This window comes from Lissotriton helveticus, chromosome 8 (genome assembly GCF_964261635.1).
Source record: "Lissotriton helveticus chromosome 8, aLisHel1.1, whole genome shotgun sequence".
NCBI lineage: Eukaryota > Metazoa > Chordata > Amphibia > Caudata > Salamandridae > Lissotriton > Lissotriton helveticus.
Window position 1 is genome coordinate 229,175,770 of NC_136069.1, and position 21,197 is coordinate 229,196,966.

The following is a 21,197-nucleotide window of genomic DNA, read 5'->3' on the forward strand; positions in this document are numbered from 1 at the left end:
TAAGAATATTCAATATGGAGTTAAAACATATCGGCATGAATGCCTATAAAACCAATATGTGCAAAATACGCGATTTAGTGCAAATCATATTTCTGTGCAATTGCTGCAATTGAATAAATTAGTATCCAACAAGCCATTTTTATCATAACCATATTACAAATGTAAACTGCATTAATTATTCCCTATGAACTAAAATTGGGTTACATGGTGTTTAAAAATCCAAGCCTGGATACTTAAAACCACCCCCCCTAAAAGTTCATAGATATTAGAATTCATTTAGTCAACAGAAAGTGCACAGTGATGTGCAATATTGAAAAAAATAAGTGAAAATTTCTTAAAATTGGAAGTGAGAGGTTAATGAATGTCATTTTGTGCATGATATTGTTCAAACGATTTCAGGTTAAGTTGTAATTCATATTTCATTCGGGATCTACTACAGAAAAGTATGCATGTCCTCGGTGGTGTTCAAACCATTGGGAGACTTACTATTAAGGTTAAGTATGTATTTAGTCTCCAACTGCCTTAAAAGATTTTCTCTATCCCCACCTCTTTTTGGAATAGGTACTGCATCTATAACAAAATAGGATAGACACTTGATGTTTTTGTCATGTCTCGCCTTAAAGTGTCTAGCTACCGGGTTGGTGGGGTCGCTGTTGATGATTGCTCTAATATGTTGTAATATTCTCACGTGCACCGGCTTTATGGTGCTGCCCACGTATCTAAGGCTGCAGGTGCACGTGAGAATATACACAGCGAATTCTGTGCGGCATATATATTCACAAATGTCCCAAAAAAAGGAACTAGGAGCACTCAACGGGTCCAAAAGTCCATTTATTTGTGATCGGCAGACGCATTTCGACAACACCTTGTCTTTACCAATGCCATTACTTGAAATTACTTTAAAGCTGTGTTCCTTTGTACCGGGGTTTGCCTCGCTCTTATTGGCTACTCTCTGACCAAACATTTGCAGTCTCCACAAGCATGACCCAATCCCATCAAAACAAACAGGTTTCTGTATATGTCCACCAGTTACGCACCAATCATGGCCTTCAATCTGACTACTTTCAGAGCCGTAATGATGGCCTTTTGATCTGGATATATATCTAAATATCTGTCTATCTATAGATAGATAGATAGATAGATAGATAGATAGATAGATAGATAGATAGATAGATAGATAGATAGATAGATAGATAGATAGATTACAGTCACTTTACACATGGAAACTATTCTATTAAATGGTATTAAGGCCTCTTCAATATGATTTGTTCCTACTGTACAAATATAACTATTTTTTCTAGTTTTGGTTAACTACATTTTCTTAACGCAAATAAACATGAAACAATGCCATCGCATACACTATATTTATGCAGGTGTGAAATAATGTAATATGTTATTTATTACAAACAATCAAATGTGGAGGGAGAAGGAAGGCGTGATCCATTCAGCTTCCTTAATTATTAAATTATCAAAATCAGGTAGGGAAGGATCACTTGTCCTGCATAACCTGGGTATGCAGATTGCGTACCAAAATGTCCCAATTAAAAACCCTCATACACGTATCTGATCTTACGTAGAAGCGGTATATTGAAGAACCGGGTTATTTAAGACCCGGCGGCGCCAGGGGAAACGCCCAAAGTCTCCGGGTTCACCTGTCTTAGAATACAGAGACACGGGGTACTTCTTGGCGACGTCAAAGATCAAATTTATTAGCTGCAGCCAGTAACAGAGATCCTAGAAGTACAACACAGTGTATGTTCTCAGGAGACTGCTCAACTTTACAAAGCAAGCCATCCCTTTTTATACAAAAAATTGTGCTTCAGGCAGACATTCCTTATTTACAGTTTGACCACTCACATGTTTCCACGACAAAAGCAGGAGCATGATGACAAGCCCATTTTTCAGTTTGTCCAGCCCAAAATTAATCATAATAAACATTCTTCTTTCTAACAAGCTGGACAAGAACCCATAATAAAAGACCTCAACCCAAATCATAAATAGGCCATAAAAGAAGGAACAGAAACAGATGAGAAGCAAGATAGAAGGGTGTGTGCATGTACCATAAACTCAGCAATGTCCTGCTCTTTGATCTCTATCTTGACCAGCTAAAGGGCAAGAACTGGTTTGGCAAGGTCAGCTTCAGGCAGCAGGGTCAGTTCACTTCAGGTCAAACAGGAGTCAGTAAAAACTCAAGCTAAGGTGTACGTATCCCAGAGACTTGTTCAGCTACAGTCATGGGCCTATGTGAGGGCAACCACAAAATGGCTGCCATGCACAAAATGGAACCCAAGGGTTTCAGAACGAAATCGTCAAATACGCAGTGAATCCATCAATGTAACGTGACGGAAACACTCATGCTTGCTGAGCTCACTGTTCACGGTTCGCTGTTACCAAAATCGTAACAGAACCACGACCATTACGACCCAGGGTCTGAATTCACGGAACCTCAATATCTTGGTTCTCCGCTTATTAATCACGTGTTTGCATAATCATTGGGTTAGTGGTTATGCATCCTCCAGCTGGAGGTTTACCCCTGATTACAGCAGTAGTCATTCAGTGATGAGTGGGGTATATCAGATCAAATAAACTCGTACAGCCAGATATTTGTCTTTTATTAGGTCTGGATTCGAGTTAATGTTTAAAATAAGTTGCCATGTGTTGGAGAGTAATTAGGGCTCTCACACACTATAATGAGTATTTAAAAGAAGGTCGACATGTTTCAGCCCTTGATTGCCTGGTAAGGTCAGGGGGGCTTTCTTCAGGACCAAGTGAAGGGTGTGTAGAGACCAAGGGCGTCTCTGTGAGTGTGATCTCCAATGAGCAGATTTGACTATTCGTACGGAGAAGTGGGAAATGGATGTATTAATCCTTCTCTTGATAAGGTCTCGTGGGCACCTGTAGTGGGTTTCTTTCCGTGTCTCAACGGTTCCCCAGTGAGTCTAGGAGGCCTACTGCGGTCTTTTCTCCGAGCACTACTTGTGCTGACTCTGCCTCTGGGGCCCGGACTATGTTATTTATTGCCATTGTTGAGGGAGGGGAAGGGCATCATGACCCACTCGAGGCTTCTCCTCTCATGAGTTATACATCAAATAGTGTATAAATAAAAATCAACTGTGCATTGCATCGCCTTAGTTACGTGTTCCCTATACAACCCTATCCTGTCAGTTTTCTGATGGTTCAGATGGACTCTGCTCACCACACATTTCCGTGTAGAGCACCTAATTGTTGAGATGCTCTTGCTACATACAGTAAGAATGTTATTTCTAAGGAACACCACTGCTCCCAAGACAACGGTCCCATCATATGAAATACCTAAGATTTAATAACAAATAAATAAAAGATTAACCTTATTTTAAGTAGGTAGAAATGCTGAAGTATCATGTCAGTATTATCAATAATTTTTTGACAGAAAATGAGGAGAGTTGGGTTGATTTTGTGTGAATATTTTCAGGCAGGAGCTGCTGTCAGACACGCCACAGGGAGCAGTACAGCTTGTCACATATGCACAACACACATTAGACACTGGTAGCTGCAGGGGGATGTGGGTGAGCCACTGAAACATCGAGCCAGGCTCAATTCTGAAGCCCGACTCTGACTCAGCCGAAGGTCCAGTTGGATTCTCAAGCTCATAACGAGCCAAGCTTTCCAGTGGTGTAACGAAACTTTAAGCGGCCACCCTGCAAGGTACACGGAGAGGCCCCCGCTCCTGGAGCTTTCATGTGGCTTCTGACTGACATCCTCCCTTAACCCAGGATGTGGCATTACAGTCAGAGCTGCCAACTTTGGAACTGGGGAATCGAGTCTCGCATCGGCTTAACATCCTGTGAGTCTGGGCAAAGCGCTTAATCTCCCTGTGCCTCTAAACAATGAATGTGACTATGTGCAGTGTATCTGGTGCACATGTAAAGAACTCTAATATATTTGGGTTGCGTTCGCACTTAATAAGAACTGCAGAAAAATGCACAACAAGGTAAAAACAAAGTGTCATCATAAAGAAAGACGAATATATGCCCATTTACTGGCTGATTTGTACAAAGTGAAACCATAAAAACTGGATAAATTGTGGCTTTCTCGCTTAAATTGTGTGATCTTATGCATATATTATTTTCACCAAAACTCCTTTCCTTCATTATTGAATATAAAAGCACTTTCACGTATGTGAGTTCAAAATATCAGGTGTACAAAAACGTATTGTGTTTGATTTAATAAACATAATGTTGCACTATAAAGACGTGGGCCATGTACAGGATTTCCATGACAACTGTCTTGCCTCAAAGTTCACTAATGGTTCATGTTTAATAACTAACACTTTTATTAAGTACTTCTCAGTGCAATGCTGTAAGGTAACAAATTATCAAAGCTTCCACTTCTTAAAAAAATACATTTATTTTAATTTTGAAGAGACTTTATCATATTTTGGGTGACGTCTGTTGTATGATTTACATAGCAAACATTTTCAGGGTGTCGCTTGTGTACGGGCTCTAAGAGTCGAGTCAGACCTTTTGCTTGGCTCTGGTTCGGCTCCCCCTGTTAATTTGTTGGCTCGTTCCCCTCTACCCGAAGGCCAAGCTTTTCTCACACTCATTACAGGCAGCAAAATGGAACGGTTCACCCCTCCACATACAGAAGAAGTACAACATGGCAGCATCATTTCACGTTTTCCCCACAAATATGCCATGGGGCTTTCTGTGCCGAGCGCCGTACCTCTGTGCCTCTCTAGCTCTAGCTCAGAGCTCGCTGCTACCTCATTCCTGAAATAAAAGAAAATCTCTAAAGAACAAGGAGCTCATCTGTAGCGGACTGGGAAAGGGAACATGGGAAATAACCCCACACAAATGTTGGAGGCACTCTTTCTGAACACATTGTATTGTAGTTTCCACCCATCTGTAGGAACTGCGTGTTTGGGGGCAACATATACTTAGGATGGTGCTAGACTGACTCCATGCACTCCGACAGCATATGTTGTCCCTTGGATCAGCTAGCTGGCAGTGCCACCTTTATCCCCCAATCCTAAACAAGGGCGAACAATTCTGGCAAACACTGAACTTGGCAACTCTGTTCCCTCAGGAACTGTGGTGACAGATTTTCTCTAAGTCTCTTGTGCCCTCGTTCGCTCAGAGAGATGTACAAAGAATACACAGAGGGGTATTTTCAATATTTATTGAACCGTAGTGATTCTTGTATAGAATTTATGGGCTCGATGATTAATAGACAGAAGTAGACAAAAGTTATACTGAATGTCAGAACGGTGAACAGAAGGAATAGCTCGACCATTTTGTTCACACAACTTATATATGATTACATATACCATAGTCCAACTATATAGCGCACTCCTACAATGCGAAACCCTAACCTACAAGTCTAGGATGCAGATGTATGGTTTGCCAAGAAGCCCTCTCCTGGATGATCTAACCCCATTACTTGATGGGTAACAGTGTAAGACCCCATCTTGGTCACAAACTAAACACCCAACATGGAGATGTCGGTCAGCTGCTAGGCGAAAGCTCCTGCATGTATGGACCCCTCGAAGTCAGCAGAAGTGTCTCCTCTGATTAAGTGTGAAAACAGAAGTTATATGTAGAAAATTGTATCCTTGCCTCAGGCCAAGATTGTGATTGGCATTCCATTGTTTGTGTGTATAGATAGCTGCATCACCACATGGACGTAATAACAAACACATTTGTGTCGTGCACGTGAGGGCCATGTTTCTAATGTCAAGGCAGTGTGATAGTGTGCTCACAAAGTGTTCCGTGTCAGCAAGACCAGTGTTCTTAAGAAACTAGTCCAAGAGTCACAAACGCAAATGTGTGCCAAAGGTTGATGTGGCAAAGAGAAGGCAACTTTAGGAAAGGACTGTGTGTATTTAAAAATAGCACTAATTCCTACATGGCTTAACTTGGGCACATGACAATATCTTTAGCTTTGCTGAGTCAATTTGTTTTTTATAGAAAACAAGTTATAAGAATCATTATTATAAGGTTTATATAACGAAATCTCCCTTCATGCCAATAGATGTCTGAAAAGTGTATTCCGAAAAGAAACAATAATCGTATGTTCATCACAGAGCAAACCGGCCAAGGGTTCCCCCGGCAATCAGCAGTGGAGTGAGCTTGTAAATTAAAAACAGATAAAAAATGTATATTCTGGTTAACACAAGCAGATGTCGAGGCTGAGCTCTTGAAAACAGGTGGCACAACCTTCAGAAAGTAACAAATTTGTAACCTTTTCGGCTGAGCAAGCTCATCTTCACTTTTCACGCCTCACGAGCTAAGATGCAAAGGTGGCCCTATGTCAGAGACGGGCAACTTTAACGCGAGCAAGAAAACATGGTTGAAGCTGGTTAGTTACACTAATGCAAGCAAATATGGTTTGAATTCCTACAGCTACCAACTTCGCAAAAATGGGAAAACTAATAGATATTCGGGTACTTTGTTTGCATGAATGTTGGATTTTCTATTTGAATTGTTACTGGTTCAGTCTACAAGGAAAGTTACCATTTCAAGACACTCAGTCAACATTTATCTGCATAAAAATGATCAGTGTGCTATATTTGCAGTCATAGGAAATGTCTTCATTAAACACGAACACAAACGTAAAGCATGCTGGGCGTGCTTGCTTCATTCCCCACTTTTTTTTTTAATATATTCCTGAAATAGTTTGCCCCCTAGTGCTGCTAAAGGAACACCGTGCTTAAACTTTAAAAAATAGTAATTCCAGTTGTAGATTGTCAGCAAAAATTGCACATTTTAAATGTGGATTTACAGTAAATGGTCATGTTTGTGTTGACAGGGTTTCCATTTAAATGATATACTTTGACCTGATTTCATGGTATTTTAGCACCATTGATTTTCACGACTCTTGTGTTGTTTTTAGGTTTTGCCTGGCGTAGCACTGCGCAGCAGTGCTCGCGCAGGCGAAATCTTATGTTAGACAGTACGGGGCTTTGCACCGCCTCTCTCTTCCATTGGCTAGCTCCATAAAGGAAGGCTGGCCATTGGAAGAGAGATCTGTCAGTCATTGCCCGAGCAGATTCGTGGGCGTTCCGGCGATTTTTACTCATCCCGCCCCTTTTAGAACGTCATGCGGCGGTGGGCGGATGTTTCTTTTTTTTTCTTCAGAGGTTTTTTTTTTGTTATTCCTCAAGGCCGACCGCCGCCGTAAGAAGTCCAGGTGAGTGCTCCCCTCCCCTCCCGCTGTCCGTGTGCCCGTTCCCGCCGTCCATGTGCCCGTTCCCGCCCCCCCTCCCGCTGTCCGTGTGCCCGTTCCCGCCCCCCCCCCCGCTGTCCGTGTCTCCGGCCCCACTTGTAAATGCTTGTTATAATTGTTGCGCTCAGGCTACAAAACATCAAAGCTGACTGTAATCATGCAGCGTTTTTCAGCTCTTGCGCCCGGTTGAAAATGTGAAGTGGAAAATGATAGTGTTCGTCTGGGGGGACACGTGGCTTGCTTTGTGTACATTCGTGTACTGAAGAGTTATGGCACATGCAGTGAGGTCTATAGCATAACACCGCTGTGTCGTTTTTATTAGTGTTGAGATTAAAAAATGTTTTATCTTGGCAATTGCGGCGAGTTGCCGTCTCCCGCTGGGTGGGGGCTGTCCCGAGGGCTTGGGGAGTCCCGCTCACAGGCGCCGGCACTTCACATCCACTGGAGCTGAATGGCAGCAGGGCTGCAGCTGAGCGTCCCTTTGTCGGTTATAAGCCCCCTCCTCACCCCCTCTTCTCTCTCGCATTGTATGTCTCGCTCAATTTTACTCCGTCTTTGGCCCGCTCCTTCTCTCGGTCTCTATCCACATTTTCCTCTACTTATCCCTCTTACACCCTCTTGTTCTTTCTTATTGTCTCCCAGTTGTGTTTTCTCCGCCCTCCCACCCCCGGTCCTATTTCACATGCAGTGAGGTCTAGAGCATAACACTGCTGTGTCGTTTTTATTAGTGTTGAGATTAAAAAATGTTTTATCTTGGCAATTGCGGCGGGTTGCCGTCTCCCGCTGTGTGGTGGCTGTCCCGAGGGCTTGGAGAGTCCCGCTCACAGGCGCCGGCACTTCACACCCACTGGAGCTGAATGGCAGCAGGGCTGCAGCGGAGCGTCCCTCTGTCGGTTGTAAACACCCTCCCCGCCCCCTCTTCTCTCTCGCATTGTCTGTCTCGCTCAATTTTACTCCGTCTTTGGCCCACTCCTTCTCTCGGTCTTTATCCACATTTTCCTCTACTTATCCCTCTTACACCCTCTTGTTCTTTCTTATTGTCTCCCAGTTGTGTTTTCGCCGCTCTCCTACCCCCGTCCTATTTAGTGCCTTTCTCACTCAACTTGCGCCTGCTCTTAGAGCACAGCCTCAGAATTCTAAACGATGCGTCAAAAATAAGAGCAGTTTTAATAGCCAGTTTACACAAAGGCTGTAAGATGTGGTCTGGTGCCTTTCCATCTTTCCCGAATTGTTGCCAAGATGAAGCCGTCCCAAGAACTTTCCTGGTTATTTGTTTCTGCGGCATGATGGCGGGCCGTGCCTCCCTCTACAGGCATGACCCCCTCGTGGAGACTGCCCCAGCAGCCCCCCTCCCTCCCCCTACAGACGTCACCACAAGACATGAGGAGGGAGAGAGCAGCCGCAGGAAGGTAAACACCTGGCTGCCTCCCAACACGTGTAAACTCGCCACCAGAAAGGCTCCGCAGCCGCAAACTAAGTCAAGAAGGAATCCCTGGACTACATATGCTTTTCTCCACACTCTTATCTTTCATACACCCCAATCTTTAGAGCAACACGGTTTTCAATATATATCAAGCCAACACGAAAATATGACGTTTACACTCTATATTTTATTAAGTTATTTTTTCCTCCTTTGTTTAAAATTCAGATCACTTTCTGAAAGACATTGTTAAAAAACATACACAATATTGTCAAATTTCAACCAATTGATCACAATGTTACATAAATATACAATGTTAAAAAGCAAAATCATATAAAAACCATACACATTATTCCCATTAAGCTACCACACTTTCTAAGTGCATAATAAATCACAATTAACAACCCCTCCAACCTGCAGGTATAATAAATTTCCTACTACTATATTATCCTGACCCAATAACCTCATACGATTTTAAAGAAGGTAAAGATTACAGTATCCTGGTATATCTGCTATCTTGTTGGGTTTTTTGGTGGGTTCTATTTATCCGTGCGTCGACGCGTTTCGGTGTTATTTCATTGATATAGTAACACCTTCTTCAGGACAGCAAAATTCATGGGGTTCATCGTTTATACATTTCCTTTATCGGAGGAAGGGTAGCAATGTTTAATTCCTTCCTCTCACTGCTCATTAATCGATTATCTCGAGGAGACGAGGTAGACGCGTGCATCAAAAGGAACTTCGAACATATCCGGTTCGCTGTAACGCAGAAACAAGACGCCATACCTCGTTCGGCTAATTTTAATCTAATATAAGAAGCACAACCACTGGAACAAAGAGCAGGAGAGTGCATAGAAAACATCAAGGGGAGAATAGAAAGCAGTATATCTCTTGGGCAAGTCACTCAAAGGCCAATTATAAAACTGTGAGATCGAAGAGAAGAGCGTGAGAGGCCGGATATTCTAGACTGTCCCTTTGCCAATGTTGCCCTGAATAAGAAAAGGGAGATCTATCGAACTGGAAGTCAATATCCTGATAGAAACCGATAATAGATTAACGAGCAGTGAGAGGAAGGAATTAAACATTGCTACCCTTCCTCCGATAAAGGAAATGTATAAACGATGAACCCCATGAATTTTGCTGTCCTGAAGAAGGTGTTACTATATCAATGAAATAACACCGAAACGCGTCAATGCACGGATAAATAGAACCCACCAAAAAACCCAGCAAGATAGCAGATATACCATGATTTTGGATACTGTAATCTTTACCTTCTTTAAAATCGTATGAGGTTATTGGGTCAGGATAATATAGTAGTAGGAAATTTATTATACCTACAGGTTGGAGGGGTTGTTAATTGTGATTTATTATGCACTTAGAAACTGTTGTAGCTTAATGGGAATAATGTGTATGGTTTTTATATGATTTTGCTTTTTAACATTGTATATTTTTGTAACATTGTGATCAATTGGTTGAAATTTGACAATATTGTGTATGTTTTTTAACAATGTCTTTCAGAAAGTGATCTGAATTTTAAACAAAGGAGGAAAAAATAACTTAATAAAATATAGAGTGTAAACGTCATATTTTCGTGTTGGCTTGATATATATTGAAAACCGTGTTGCTCTAAAGATTGGGGTGTATGAAAGATAAGAGTGTGGAGAAAAGCATATGTAGTCCAGGGATTCCTTCTTGACTTAAATTGTCGACAGTACCCTGTTCCCTGGAACTTAGTGGGGTCTTCTCTTTTGTGAAATCATCCGCAGCCGCAAACCACATACTCCCTCAAGAGATCCGGGGGAGCAGGCCGCAGCCAGGGGCTCCTTGGCGACACTGAGTGCACCTGGCAAGAGGGCTTCTTAGACCTGCACTTTTAGGAAACATGTTTATTCAAATGTGCAGCGCAACGGTAAAACAGGTTCCTCGCAAAGCATGGGTTACTTTCAAGTTCTTGATCGGGCAGCCTGTGGATTCCTACTTCTACAAGAATAGTGCCCTCACAACGATAATAAGGAAGGAGATATTCCCATGCTTTAAAATAGAAATATGCAACTCAGGCAAGGCTCGATGCGGGCTCTGGCCATGCTCGACCACTGTCCCATGGAGAATGGTGAGCCAAAACAGAGCAGAGTTTCTGAACCTTGAACATGGTGTGGAATAGCTGCCAGCCTCGAATTCAGCAAGAGACTTAAGCATGCAGTTTGAGGCACGCTTGTCACCCCAAAAACCTGCTAAAATGCCATAGGTTAAGAAGGTGCACTTATGAAATATTTCAAAAATTTCATTCATGGTGCGTTAACACGACTCTTATACCCTCCCTTCAAGAGCGCGGGGTTATCATCCTCCTCAAGACAATACTGAAATACTCTGGTATAACAGGCTTTTTCAGCACAATTTCTGTTAACAGTTAGCTTAAAAGCCACAGGTATTGGAGACGGTTAAAAAAAAAAAGGGTCATGCAAATTCACGTTTCATCATGTCGCAAAATGTACAAATCATGTTTAGGTTTCGCTTGCCTGACAGTCATTGGCTTGCCCAAATTGTGGCTATCCCACCCCTTAAGTTTGTCCCTCTCACACACCCTCAACCCCTCACACCCCCTCACCCTCGCACCCCCTCACCCACCCTCACACCCCTTCACCCACCCTCACACCCCATCACTCACCCTCACTCACCCTCACTCACCCTCACACACCCTAACTCACCCTCACACACCCTCTCACCCTCACACACCCTCTCACCCTCACACATCCTCCCTCACCCTCACCCCCCTCACCCTCACACCCCCTCACCCACCCCCTCAGCCTCACACACACACCCTCAGCCTCACACACACACACCCTCAGCCTCACACACACACACCCCCTCAGCCTCACAACCCCGTCAGCCTCACACCCCCCCTCAGCCTCACACCCCCTCTCAGCCTCACAACCCTCTCACACCCCCCTCAGCCTCACACCCCCTCTCAGCCTCACACCCCTCTCAGCCTCACACACCCCCTAATCCTCACACACCCCCTCAGCCTCACACACCCCCTCAGCTCACACACCCCCTCACACCCCCACACTCACCCTCACTCACCCTCACACCCCCTCACGCACCCTCACCCACCCTCACTCACCCTCACTCACCCACCCTCACTCACCCTCACTCACCCTCTCACCCCCTCACTCACCCTCTCACCCCCTCACTCACCCTCTCATCCTCAGATCCCCTCACCCTCACACCCGGCGCTCTGTGTGTGTGTGTTGCTGTGTGTGTGTGTGGCGCTGTGTGTGTGTGTGTGTGGCGCTGTGTGTGGCGCTCTGTGTGTGTGTGGCTCTGTGTGTGGGTGTGGGGGTGCAAATGCAATAGGTCTCGCATTTGCGAGAGATTAAGCTATTGGAATTGTAAATTTTCTATTTCTATTTAGGGAGTTTTGTAAAGCGCATGGTGACGCAACAACGGCGTGTCCCCGCGCTAAGGAGCTACTTTCATTACTGGACCCTATAGAAACGGCGCATCAACTAAGCAAATAGAGCAGTTTTGAGCTTAGCTCTAAAGATTGATTCAGATGGCTCAAGTCGAAGCGCCATAGGCAGCTTGTTCCATCTAGCGGCTGCAAGGCATCTGAAAGATCTTCCCCCCATCCGCGCTCTGGACACCTTAGGAACCGCCAGGAGTCCAGAACCGGAAGATCTCAGGGAGCGGGGAGGCTCATAAGGTGTCAAAAGTTCTTGTAAAGGGAGAGGGGATCTCCCATTGATGATCCGATGGCATGTGCAAAGTGCTTTAAATTCTACCCTGCTTCTGACTGGGAGCCAGTGCAGAGAACGGAGAGCCGCTGCAGAAGCAGCTCTTCTGGGTAGTCTGAGCACCAGTCGGGCAGCGGCGTTCTGTAGGACCTGTAAGCGGTTAAGATTCTTCTCCAGGGTGCCCAAATAGAGAAGGTTGCCATAGTCCATCCTTGATGTGACTAGTGCATGTACCAAGGTCTGTCGGGCTTGCACAGGCAAGAACTTCAGCGTCTTCCTAAGGCTTTTAAGAATCCCAAAGCATAGTCCGACCACCTGGTTGATCTGAGGGCTAAAGGTGAGGGCTGCATCAAACCAGATGCCCAGATTCCTCGCTTTTTGGCACGGAATGGGTGTTGGGCCCAGGGAGGATGGCCACCATGCCGACGTCCACGCAGACTGGCAGCCCCCCACGACCAGCACCTCGGTCTTGCCCCCGTTGAGCTTGAGGCAATTGGCGGACATCCAGGCAGCAAGGTCTTGCATGCATGCTCTGAAGGTGTCCGCCGAAAGACCGGGTGCACGCGATAGGGAGATAACCAGCTGCGTGTCGTCGGCATACGACACCAAGCTGAGGCCGTGACTCTCTACTAAGGTGGCAATCGGAGCGACATAAAGATTGAAAAGTGTTGGACTCAGGGAGGAGCCCTGCGGCACCCCCTGGTCCAAAGAAATTCGCTCCGAGTAGTAGTCACCCTGCCTCACTTGGAAACCTCGGCCAGTGAGAAATGAATAAATCCACTTCAACGCCGCTCCTTTCACCCCGATCTTGTCCAGACACTGTAGCAAGATGGAGTGTGCTACAGTGTCGAACGCAGCGCTAAGGTCTAATAGAATTAGCGCCATTGTTTGTCCCTCGTCAGCACCCTGCCTGAGGGCTTCGGTGGCCCTCAGAAGGGCGGACTCGGTCGAATGACGGGGCCGAAACCCAAATTGGGTAGGATGAAGATGGTTGCCTTCCTCCATGTATGCCATTAGCTGTTTATTTGCCACCTTCTCCGCTACTTTGGAGAGATAGGGCAGCAAGGAGATGGGGCGTAGATTGTCCAAGTTCTCGAAACTAATATTGGGCTTCTTACGGAGGGGGAGCACCACCGCCTGTTTCCAATCATCAGGTATTGAACTGGACCGGAAGGAAACATCCAGCACATGCCTGATGTAGGGTTCCAGGGTCTCCAGACTGTCACTCAATCTTTTAGGGGGTGCGGGATCTCGAGGGGAGCCTGATTTAACAGACTTACAGATTTTAATTAGCTCTTCCGGTAAAGGGGTGATAAAGTTAAGCAGCCGATTACGGTCATCTTCCTCTACTGCTAAGTCTATTGGCTCTTCCGCTGCACAGGGTATTTCGGGGAAGGCGGCGTAGATTTTCGACACTTTGTCTCCGAAATAAGTAGCGATGCGGTTGCATGCTGCTACTGAGTGATCTTTATCTAGACTTGCAGTTTTGGGGGTGGCTAGAGACTTATATATGCTAAACAGTTCCTTAGCAGAATTCTCTGCCCTCTGGATTCTGTCTGCATAGTATGTGGCCTTTTCAATACGGATTCTGTTATGATAGAAGCGTCTCTTGATAAGGTAGACTTCTTTCATCGAACCCTCATATGCCACTCTCCATTGTCTCTCTGCCCGCTTGCAGTCCCTTTTGGCGAGACGCAATGCCTCGCTGAACCAGGGAGCAGTTATCTGTCTGCGGGCACCTTTATTAAGCCGACTCAATGGGGCTGTACAGTCCAGAGCGGCTATAATACGATCATTAAGCAACTTGTTTGCTGATGTCACATCCTTACCTCCTGGAGGTCCTTCCGCAATGAGAGCCCTATTAAACTCTAGCAAGGAAAATGTTGCCCACCTTCGACAAGGGTAATTGAGAGGGGCGGAAGCATGAGCCTTATATTTAGGCAGGTGAATGACAAACGGGACAAGGAAGTGATCTGTCCAGGGCAGGGGCTCTGGAGGTGCCGCCAGGACATCCCCCCAGTTAGCAAATATAGGATCTAACAAATGCCCACGGTTATGTGTGGGGAGTTGACCCTTAAGCTCTAGCTGTAAAGTATTCAATTCCTCACAGAGCTCCATCGCTCCTTTATCAAGTGGATCTTCTAGATGTGTGTTTAAGTCACCTAGCAGCAAAAAGTTATCACTTCTTAACGCTGTTTCAGTGATACACTCTAGCAGATTGCCTTTAAATCTGGACATAGGCCCTGGTTGGCGGTAAACTAACACGCCTTTTAGAGTTGTATTACCATCAATTGTTATGGTGAAAAAGCCCGCCTCACAACTTGGCAGACAGATTGATTCAAGTTTGCAGGCCCAATGTTTTTTATAGGCAATCGCAATTCCACCTCCTCTGCCTTTCGATCTATCCAGGCGGACCATCTGATAGTTCTCAGGTAGGGCCTGTATAATGTCAGGGTCACAGGTGGAATCAAGCCATGTTTCTGTAATGAACATTAAGTCAAAGTTTTTATCAGTAAGAAGTTCATGTACATCATATTTATGACAGCTCAATGATCTCACGTTAATGAGGCCACAGGACAAGGAGAAGTTATTAGTCTTACTATCTGCTTTCCCTGTGTGGAAGCGGAAGTGACAGTGACGGCACCCATCGTCCAACCCCACTCTCATACTGTGGAGTCCTGGAGTGCACACATTAAACGAGTAACTTACAAGTTCATTCCTGCTCCAAGTGAATCTGCTAGTCGGGGCAGGGGTTCGGGCCCTGGGCCGTGTCCGGTCGCGGACGGGCGCAGACGGGCTTGGCTTAGGCGCGGCTTCGGCGCGCATCCGGCGCGCCCGCTGCGCCAGCCCGCTGCGCCGTCTGGCCGGAATACACATTATATAGGGTGTTAGGAGGGTGGGAGGGCGGCGCGACTAGAGCGCACCCCCAGCCCTACCTAAGATGGCGCCCGCCGGCGCTAGCAACAGTTCCAATAAAACGACTGGGCGAGGCAGGGAGGGTACAGTACAGCGTGTGAGCAGGTGTCAGTGTGCCTAACGAATTCCCCAATTAAAACAAAGTATTTAGAGCCCCCAGGTACAGATGCTAAAAAACGCTATTTTTCAATCTTTAAAATACAATTTCCTCCGTTAAATGTGCCAACATGAAAGTCCAGCTAAAAGTGCTCGCAGCCCTAGTGTCTCTCGCTAGGGAGAGCTCAAAGAAGGCAGCGAGAGTGCTGAGGAGCAGCCCTAAGTAACCTGGGAGGGCGGGAGGGCGGCGCGACTAGAGCGCACCCCCAGCCCTACCTATGCCATTTATTTATCTGTTTTCAAAACCAACACATAAATAACAATTTTGTCATTTACAGTGCCAATAGCTCTAACTTTTGCAAAGGCGAGACCGTTGCATTGTAAATGCTTGTTTCAATCTGCTACATAGGACATCTGATCTTAACGCCTATGAGATCAATGAGAAGTCTTTTTTATTAAACTAGTACTCTAGCTCTACTCCACGTGAGGTAACTATCACCAGGTCATTGTGAATACTTTTTCCAGTCCTGGGCTTGTGCGTGGGAGCAAAATGCATTCTGGGTGCTGAAGTTTTGCTTTGCTTCCATGGCACCAGTTAGACCAACACAGCTGAAATAGATATTTTGTTGGTGAAAAGTTCAGGCCTGGTGATATTTTCGCATTGACAGCAAGTGAGGTGGACACCATAATTCCTCGTGTGTTTCTTTCTTACTTAGTTAACGCGTAAATGATATCTCAAGCCAAAATAAATGCTAGATAAGCTCTGATAACATTGGTACGTCTACTCATACCTATAAATCAGTGCATTCTCTGAATAGCTCTGTGGTGAGACTGTGCCGGTCTGTGACACAGCGGCTGGGGATGCCTGTCATTAATAACCTCTTTGTTTGAGCCTGGTCCAGGCTGTGACCTTAACGCACATCACTGTGACGTCCCAGTGCCATGCACCCTAGTGCCGTGCAGCCTGAGCCTGTGTGCAGCCTGTGACAGGCGTGCATGTAGCGGGCGGCTCTAGGACCGCGGGCTCGCCGCGGCGGCCGGAGCGGTGCCATTCCTATCATTCCCCCCGTCGGTATTTGCATGCTCCAGCCCGGCTCCGTGCGCTGCATTCCGGGACCCGGGCACGCGGGCTGCAGCGCCGGACATGCCGAGCTCCACGTGCGCCCCCCGCGCGGGGCTCTGCGGCCGGAAGCGCTGAAGCCCTGGGACCCTGTGCAGCCCCCAGCTCTGGGACCCGGGAGGCGCGCGCGCCGCAGCTCTGCCATTCCTCCCGTTCCTGCTCCGCGCTGAATGGGGCTGATTGTTGTGCGCCCCCGGAGCACCGCGCGCTGCCCCCGGAGCACCGTGCACGGCGCGCCCCCGCGGTGAACATGCGCCCCTCCGGGCCCCCGAGGAGGCGCTGCACGGAGGTGAGCATCGGGGAGGAGGGGCGGGGGCACGGCTGAGGCATGGGGGCATGCCACTTTGAGGTGGAGGAGAGGCTCGTTTTTGTGCCAGAATGTTGGTAGTTAAACAGAATATATGTTAATTTTACTCTCCACAAAGACCACTCTGCAGTGCAGGTCACCGGGCACATGCACGGCTTCTGGCTGCACATCTGCAGCCTGCTCACCGGAGCCTTTTGTTTGCTGTGAGTGTGGGCGCTAACTTCTGGCAGCTGGGGGCACCTCTGGCAGCCCGGCCTGCGCTCCCTGCGGCCGGATATCTGTGGAGGGTCGCCCTGCGGCCGGATATCTGTGGGGGGTCGGTTGTGGTGAGGAAAGGAGGCGCCTGGGCTTGCAGACCCCTTCCACCCCTCTCGATAGGTGTCTGGGCTGTACTTAGCACGCAAGGGGGGAAACCAAAAATGAAGCGGGGAGGGATGCAGTCTACAGGCCTGGGGAAACCTCAGCAACTCACTCACAGGCAGCATGGGAGGTGTGCGCGTTTGGAGACGATACATTTACATATTATGCTTTGCAGCCTTGAAGATGGGTCGTTAAACTGTCGGCAATGAAGTTGCATGTTATGTGAATTGGGTAGTTTGGAATAAGGTACACGGTCATTGTTTTTATTGAATGGCTCAAACTAACTCGCCTCTGCGAGTTTTTACTTGTGTTGGAGATGATAGATTGCAGCATGTGGAGGAATACGTCCAAGATCACGAAGTTTAGTATAATGAGCCGGGATTCCTGGTTCTCAACATGCCCTCTAGACTTGTGTCAAGCTGATGGGCATTGTGAAGTGAGTCCATATGTGACACACACGCGCAATGGTGTTTCCGACCTATAACTTTCGTTCCTAAATTGCTGTTTTTTTTTTATTCAAGGCCTTTTGTATAGCTCTGAAAGGTCGTTTTGCGGTCACTTCTGAGATCTAAATTCTGACATTCTCAAAAAACCAAAATCGTGTAGGACGGTACGCCAGCATGTGTGATGCTTCTGTCTTCTACAGTTTACACAGAACCTTGTAATCCGAGCTGGTGGCCTTGGAGCGGGCACGGCGCAGGCACTCGCCCACCCACGCAGGACTTTAAGAGCTGGCGGAGAGTGTCTTCCAGGCCTATATATGAAGCCACTGGGAGCTGTGTGAAAACATAATGTGCCCAAGGCCGTGTCCGTAAAGGCGGTGAAGAGGAATGCTAAACACTGCTTGCAGCTCTGTGGCAATGGATACGAACAAGAGATACCAGCTCCCTGTTCTCCGGGGGTAGCGCTCTCTCACCCTTGGCATAATACCCGATACCCAGGCGCTACCTTTAGTACAAGCTCATTCGTGTTCCAACCCATGGCACACTTGAAGCTGTAAAATGTAGCATCCTTGCTGAGTTTTATATAGTGTCGTGACACTTTCTCTTAGCACAAACAATCCCCAGGGGCATGGCGTCTCTGCGCTTACAGACACCTCGACTCAAGGGTACAGCACAGATCAGCTAAGTCCCATTATAAGTGCCACTTTCCATTATGTCCACAGAAGGTACATTTGCATACAGTGAATGTAAATTAACCAATTTACACTGTCAGTGGCTATGATCAGGCCCTCTTTAACCTACATTGGACACCCTAGCGTAGATACTACAGTGGTTGTAGAGTGGCTCGGCTGGGGGAAATAAAAAGCTCTGGCAGGGCAAGGAGCTGTAAGAACGGCTTCTTTGTACAGATTTGTGGAATTTAACGTAATATTGTTCTCCCCTCGTGGTTACCAGTGGGTTTTATTTTATGTATTTAATGCGATTTTCTATAGCGCGAACTTTACCCGAAGGTGTCAAAGCGCTCACTATATGCCAGAAATATTGATTTAGCTGTTGGTCAGCTCCAGTGACGACACCTAAACGTGTTAAGTTTGTTTGAGTGAGATGTAAATAATGTAAGCACTAGCCTGTGCAACAGAGAACACAGGGGTTCATGGTTGTGAGCTCGAGTGAGTAAATACACTTGTATAGTGCACGGCTGAGGCCATGGCAGTCATCGTGGGGCTTTTTGCGCTGTTTTTCTGTGAGATCACGTTTGTTTGTGTTCCTGTTGTTAGCATTGCAGCGATTATGTTCCTGGAATGAGTAAAACCCGCAGCTGCCCACTGGAAGCTGCAGGATTAGGATTAGAGGTGTGAGCGTGCGGCTAGACAGATGGCGCAGCGGTCAGCGCAGATTGGTGCATGCGGCAGGCTTCCTCTATGCCTGGTGGGACTGTGGCTGCCGTGTTTGGCGCTCTTCGGTTGTGTACTACGGGTAACCACTGATCAGAGGTGGTGCTCTGGCCTGGATGTCACATGCTTGACCGGTCTTTACACTTACTCAGCATCTTTGGAAAGAGTGAACATTGGCATTGGGCAAGGGTTCACATTGGCTTTTTAGGCCTTGCATGCCCACATATTTTAGCTGTTTGTTGTTGAATGACCTATTGTGGACCATACCAAATCTTGCGGTGGGTTTGGGCCAGCGCATTGCTTACCATTGGTTGGCTTTCTTGTCACTCTTGTTTGCTTGCTTGTCATTGAATGGCGTTCCTTTTTTTCTTGTGTTTGTGCCTCATCTGGAGCATACCATTTTACCATCCTTTTGACTGAATGTCTTGCATCCTTGCCCTGCTCACATTCAGTGAGCTACACTTTCCCTTCTGCTTTCATCACTCTTTGAGTGCATGTGTTTTTGTTGCTCTCTCTTGCCTGTGCTGTTTACCCCTGCAAGTAATGCACTCTTCATATTTCCTTTCCTGTTGGTGGACTCCAGTCATGTTGTGATCTTTTCTTCTATCTGCGATTTGCAGTCCATCCTTTGACTTCCAGCCAATCCTTTTGATTACCAGCCAGACCTGTGATTTCCTTCCTGGCCTGTGATTACCTACATGACCTGTGTTTGCCCGTCCATCCTGTTTTTGCCGGTCCAGCATGTATTTTCCAGTCTAGCCTATGACCAGCTTCTTGACTTTTTATATACAGTCCTCTCTGTGATCCCCAATCTAGTCTGGTCTAGGATCCTTGTGCCTGGCTTTTGATCACCTGCGCAGACTGACTTGTACTCTTCTCAGCCTTGTGATCGTCTGAATCTATGTGGTTTTCAGCCCAACCTGTGTGATTTCAATGTGATCTCTGATGCTATGCCTGTTCTGTGATGCCTGCCTGTCCTCTGTGATCGCCTGTCAGGTCTGTACTTGCCCATGTGATCTGAGGTTGGCCATCTCACCTGAGGATGGCTATCCCATCTGTCATTTACTGTCTGGTTTGTGATCTCCTGTTTGAACTGTGATCATAATAATAATAATAATAAATATATATATATATATATACACACACACGTGACACAATGCCTAACAAAAATGTTGCACCGTCCTTTATATCAACTATCACTTTATTGTCAACAGATGTAGATGTGGAGTTTAAAGGTTTAAACACAGTTTAAAGGTTTAACACAGTCCAAGTAAATACGCTCTCTCAGGTCGTTCCAAGTGTAAAGGTTTAATACCAGTTACGCGTTTAGGGGAATGCTGTCCCTTTGCTGTGGGGTAAGGGGGAGAGTACGACGGAGAGACGAAGTAAGGTTTGCCCAAAGTCCGGCTGGGTAGGTGACAGCCGCAGGGGTAGTCCATAGCCCATCACCCCTATAGCTATTTGGTCAAAAAGCTAGGTCTTCACGGTCGGCGGTAAGTTCAAAGATTCCGTATCCTGATGAGTAGGCTGGATGGATTGGTGGTCTGGTCGATGTCCGGTTTATTCTCAAGAGTAGTGGCACGAGATAGTAGGGACCACTGTGGCAGCCATCTAGTAACCGAGGCCCCATTTCTAATCGGCTCTACCCTTCCCAGCTTTTGTAGAACGGTGGTGCCATGTCCGCTTTAGACATATTTTGGAGACAACAAGTATTTCCATCCTCTACAAGTATGTACTCATGTGTCTGGGGTCTATATTAGTGGCTGTCATGAATGGTGAAATAATATGGTTATTTGTGATTTCCATGCTTAGATGCTGGTTGATCTTTTTGGCGGTATTTGACTCCATCGATCATGCCATTCAATTTTTGCGACTCTCTGACAGAAGCTTTAAATTTGTTGTCCCCCACTATTTCATATCCTCTCCATTTTACCACATCCTACTGATTGCTTTTTTTCTTCTCTTCTCTAGTTCTCTGTTATTCTCTCACTAGTGTCATTGTGCCTCATTTGGTAAACATCGTTTACAACGATGTTTTCACAACGCGGTACCTTTACACCGCGGCTGTGACAACGCAAGTCGTTACCACGACTTGCGCTGGAGGGCGATCAAGGTCTAATAATAGTTAATTTACTATCCTAACACCTTCCCTAGGGTCCACGGGGACTGGTGTTAGAATAGTAAATTAAACTATTCGAAAT

At 46.3% G+C, this 21,197-nt stretch overlaps 1 protein-coding gene across 2 annotated transcripts in view; it reads left to right on the forward strand.

Annotated features, from left to right (window-relative positions):
- The window catches only part of AMOTL1 (angiomotin like 1), a 431,088-nt gene that overhangs the window by 210,870 nt on the left and 199,021 nt on the right, over positions 1 to 21,197 (forward strand). The window contains exon 1 of one of the 2 annotated variants that reach the window (XM_078656976.1): positions 16,423 to 16,781. The exons of the other annotated variant lie outside the window; for it this stretch is intronic. The gene's annotated coding sequence lies outside the window, so the exon portion shown is untranslated. Of the gene's footprint in view, positions 1 to 16,422; positions 16,782 to 21,197 lie in introns of those variants that run through there. 2 annotated transcript variants of the gene reach the window in all.